The following is a 5,132-nucleotide window of genomic DNA, read 5'->3' as shown; positions in this document are numbered from 1 at the left end:
GAGGATCACTAAGTCTGGAAAGCCAGCAGCAATTTTAACTTCAGTGCTTAAGAAGAAGTAATAAAAATAAAAATAAACTCCACTATTTTATAAAACCAAACCGTATAATTTTATTTAATTATAAAATCTAAACTCTAAGTACTCTTTTATAAACTCAAACCGACATATAATTTTATTTAATTGTAAAATCCAAACCCTAAACCTCATCTATAAACCCAAATCGACATAGAATTTTGTTTAATTGTAAAATCTAAACCCTAATCACTCTTTTATAAACCCAAACCGACATATAATTAATTTCGTTTAATTGTACAATCTAAATCCTAATCCACATTTGTAAACCCAAACCAACATATAATTGTATCCTCTTATTATTAAAAGGGAAGTACAAATTGAAAAATAGTCTAAATTGTCATCAATTTCAATTTCAATTTTGGGATTAACAAAGGCTTAATCAAAATCGACAAAAGTAAATTAGTCTAAAATTTTCATTAAAACTTTAGGATCCGCGTGTTTATAAAATGGGTTTAGAGTGAATCAAATGTACCCAAATCCTTAAACAAATCAATAATCGGGTTTTAACATCTTCACAAAACAGAGATGCAATACTAACTAACCATTCAACATATTTGGTATATAATTTAAGGCATATTCAATCGCAATTATGAAATATATTTTCTAAATCTCGACTAATTGCTAAACAAATTTCAAAAAAAAATATGATCTAATCTAATCCTAACCATAAACTACTATTCAATATCCTAATTTCCCCTAAATTCGTGAATCATTAATAATGTTAACAATCAAGAAGATATTCAAGTTAATATATATATCCTATAGTTTTGGCTTTGGCTTCAAGATTTTCAAAAATTTATGAGCCAAAAACCTTATCATTCCTTTTTACTATAAATATCAAACGTCTCTATCAATTCTTACTCATCCAGCAACAAACGATTAATACCTCTTTTTTTCCAAGCCACAAACCACCGCGGGTTAAATCCTCTCTGCAACAAATCAGGATCGTCACCCTGCAAAGTTCACATCTGATCAGCATCTCAAATCAGCATTCAACAACATGTAACACTTTCAAATGATTCATGAGGGCTTTCTTGATACTAATAAGACATTTAGGGTTATTTTCATAATATTGTAATAGTTTGAAGGTTGCTTTGGAAAGTCACCTGAGAGACATGGAGGATGAGAGCGTGCGTAGTGAGACGCGATGGCGTGTGGATCCCAAACGAGCTTGCCACAACCAACGACAAGCGAATCTCGGGAGACGTAAGCCAATCTAAATTGAAGCTACATGTGACCACCGCCGCGAATGCACCGTCCATGTGAAGACACGTCCGCGAATGCACCGTCCATGTGAAGACACTTTTCTTTTCTCTTATTTATTTTGTGAATTGTATGATGAACAAATTTTTGATATTTATATTTCGACACCATGTTTTACCTTGGAATTTAGTTCATATAATATAGCAGAAGCTTGAAATTTTCTTTAACAAGAATTCATATTGTTAGTTTTTAAGTCTTAAAACTGTTGCTAAGTTATATCTGTCGTCACGATCTGAGCTTATTATAAAGACCATTCCGTTCAAAGCAAAAAAAAAAATATGTAGCAAGTGTGGAATAATACATAATAGTTTGATCATTTTTTAATAAATCTTAAATATCATCTCTTATATTATATGTAGGATGTACTTTGACAGTTTTTTTAAAGCCCGACAAAAATTGTAGGTTTTAAATCATTTTGGATATGTTTTACAAATTCTGTACAAAGGCTAACTAATTGGATTTGTCTTTCTTACTCCTTTTTCTTTTCTTTCCTAGAACATGTGAGAACTAGAAAAGGATAAACTCCTCATTTTGTAGTAGATGATTAGCATATAGATAGTGAGGCGATTCTCTGATTAGTTTGTTATGAAGGCTCGTCGTGTGAACTTACATCCTCAATAGTTTTTTTTTTCTGAGGTTCGAGTACTTCCTGGGAGGTGTTTGTGGATCATTCCAGGGGATGGAAACATGATTCACATCACCCGAATCTCGATAGATCCCAAAAGAAAAGGAGATGATGGTCTGACAAGTTTATCTAGTAAAAGTCCACGAAGAGAGCGAGACCGTGATCACCACTCTCTCCCATGACACCATGTCTATGGACGCCGACATATACCGCTACAGAAGCCATTCATTGCAGTTAACGATTGATAACGGCATGTCTATTTTGGTCTGGTCAACAAATTCCTATGTCTCAAACGTTAGTCAACGTTTAATTCATGTTTTAAATGCTCACATATGAAGTTGATGTTTAAAATGGCCATAATTTAAAAGTTTTTTTTTTTTTTTTTTATAATTGATAGCCCATCAGGCCTAATTGGCTAAACAGCCCAAACACACAATAAATAGAACCAAGATTGAATCAAAGAAGCCCAAGTTAATTAGCCCATGAAGAAAATGAAGTACCCAAATTGATCAATCGGAAATCACGAGGAGTAAGAGAGGAGACGAAGCGATGAAACAGAGAATGATGAGAGATGATCTGAGATTTTTAGGAGAGCCAAATTTGAAGCATCTGAGAAGCTTGGGGAGGGTTTGTGAGGCAGATACTAGCTATTCTGTTCCGGATTATTAGATCTGCATCTCGAATCAAAGTATCAATTGATTTGAAAGCGTTCCGATGGAGACGATTGTTACGCTCCGACCAAATGCAATAAATCGAAGCTTGCCATGCAATTAGCAGAAGTTTTCGTCTTGGCTTTGAGACAGAGTATGAGCTTAGCTGGGTGAGAAGTGTATCCCAACTTCGAGAGGATAGGTAGTTGCACTTGCTGGAGAGAAAATCCCAAATTGCACCTGAGAAGCTACAATCGAAGAACAAATGAGAGCGAGATTCTGGACTAGCACTACAGAGAAGGCACGACGGATCAGAGAAAGCGTTTCGAGAGGATAGGTAGTGCCTCTTAACAATCGTCTACATCGGAAGACCAGTTGCTTGACCAGAAGTAGTGCCTTCTTGTGAAAGGTAATCTCTGTAGTGCCTTCTTGTGAAAGGTAATCTCTGATTTTTCCAAGTGGAGACCAGTTGCTTGACCAGAAGTAGCAGTTCTCCCCCTTACCTACAGACTGTTTGATCCATGGGTAAGCTAAGTCTCGTAATTGTAACAACTGGTTAGCTAGCCAAGAGAATTTCTGTTTTGTATTAATAACCCAGAAGTTATTAATGTTTCCATCTAACACCTCTGTAGTATACCAGTGAGCCCAAACAGAACCAGGCCTGAAGAACAACAACCAAATCAGCTTTAGTGCAGAAGTAGTATTCCAGCTGGAAATGTCCTTCAACCCAAGACCCCCTTCTTCCTTGCTACGACACACATTCTCCCAAGAAACTTTAGCAGAGGTAAGCCCTTCAGTTTTACCCTTCCAAAGGAATTTAGCAGAGATGGAGTTAATTTCCGAAATGCATCCTTTAGGGAGAATGAAAGCATTTGACTAGAAGTTAATAATCCCAGCAATGACTGTTGAAAGCAGTTGCAACCTTCCTGCAAAAGATAAAGACCTGACTGTCCAAGAGTGAAGTTTGGATTTTATAGACTGAATAAGAGAAACACACTGCAGCAAGGAGATTTTCTTCGTGCAGAGGGGAACGCCAAGGTATCTGATCGGGAGTGAACCAATTGAGAGATTCATTGCTTGTTTGATTAGCTCTAACTCATGGGGCTTTAAACCTGCAGAGAACAGAGACGTCTTTTCGATGTTAACAGCAAGTCCAGATCTGTTTTCAAAATCCTTCAACACTTCCAAGATATTTGTTATGGAGTTAAGGGAGCCATCGGAGAAGATTAGCAGATCATCGGCAAAACAGAGGTGCGTAAGCCTTGTCTTTTTGCATTTAGGGTGGTAGTTGAATCTTCCTTCCACAGCAGCTCTATTAAGAGCTAGTGACAAACAATTCATGGAGAGGACAAAAAGATAAGGAGAAAGAGGGTCACCTTGCCTGAGCCCTCTTTTACCTTTGAAATAACCATGAGTAGTGCCATTAAACGAGACAGAGAAAGATGTTGTACAGATGCAAGCTTCTAGCCATCTTAAAAAAGTTTCAGGAATATGGAGACTCCGTAGGCATTGGAATATGAATTCCCACCTAATAGTATCAAAAGCTTTAGCAATATCAACCTTTAAAGTTATTCTCTTTGGTCCTCCATTCTTATGATAGCCTTGTACAATTTCTGAGGCCAATAGGGTATTCTCAATAAGTAGTCTGCCTTGAACAAAAGCTGTTTGGTTAGGGAGGATAACGACGGGGAGAATGACCTTTAATCTTTTCACAAGCAGCTTTGAAATTGATTTATAGGTAGTATTGCAGCAGGAAATTGGCCTATAATCAGAAATAGAAGTAGCTTCTGGTTTTTTAGGGACTAACGTCAGAATTGTTGCATTTGTGGCAGTTGGGAGGAACCCTGAAGAGAAGAATCTTTGAATGGCTGAAAGCACCTCATGACCAACTATTGGCCAAGCAGCTTTGAAGAACGAAGAAGTAAACCCATCAGGCCCAGGAGACTTGTTGGGGTTCAGCTTGAGTAGAGTCCTTGTGATTTCAGCAGTTGTAGGAAAGGAGGATAAGACTGATTTATGGTGCTCACAACAGTTAAAGCTTTGAAGCTCCAAAAACCAGGAGAAAGGAGAACTGATATGCATCAAATATTGAGGGGCAAGAAACTGCTGGAAATGAGAGACCGCAATATCACTCATTTCCTCCGGGTCAGAAGTAGATGAACCATTATCCAAGCATAAAGATCTGATGGAGTTGTAGGATGCTCTAGCCATGGCAACTCTGTAGAAGAAAGTAGTGTTCTGGTCCCCTAGGTGTAACCAATTGATTCTGGACTTCTGTTTGAAAAAAGACTCCTCAATTCCTCTGAGGAATAACCATTTAGAATGGAGGTCCCTTTCAGCTTGGAAAATGTCTGAGGATGGATTATCTATAGCTTGAACCTGCATAACTTTTAACAAACTGTTAGTAACACTCACTCTCCTCTGAATATCTGAAAAGCTCTCTTTGTTTAGTGATTTTAGTACTCTTTTAGAATTTTCAATTTGACCCCAACAGTTGGGGGATTAAATGATATTTTTCC

General features: G+C 37.2%; 1 long non-coding RNA gene across 2 annotated transcripts; it reads left to right on the top strand.

Moving 5' to 3' along the window:
- The first annotated feature begins 2,362 nt into the window (after nucleotides 1-2,362).
- Nucleotides 2,363-5,063, top strand: LOC110228641. Of its 2 annotated transcripts, XR_002332123.1 has the most exons (5): nucleotides 2,364-3,138; nucleotides 3,246-3,397; nucleotides 3,471-3,651; nucleotides 3,732-3,864; nucleotides 4,446-5,063. It is a non-coding gene; the product is annotated as an uncharacterized LOC110228641 (long non-coding RNA). The 2 variants fall into 2 exon arrangements; XR_002332119.1 differs by having other exon boundaries at nucleotides 2,363-3,138; nucleotides 3,246-3,651.
- The last annotated feature ends 69 nt before the right edge of the window (nucleotides 5,064-5,132 follow it).

The sequence above is a fragment of the Arabidopsis lyrata genome (genome assembly GCF_000004255.2).
Source record: "Arabidopsis lyrata subsp. lyrata unplaced genomic scaffold ARALYscaffold_668, whole genome shotgun sequence".
NCBI classification, from domain to species: Eukaryota; Viridiplantae; Streptophyta; class Magnoliopsida; order Brassicales; family Brassicaceae; genus Arabidopsis; species Arabidopsis lyrata.
Note: the sequence above shows the minus strand (reverse complement) of the source record. Positions and strands in the feature narration are given on the sequence as shown.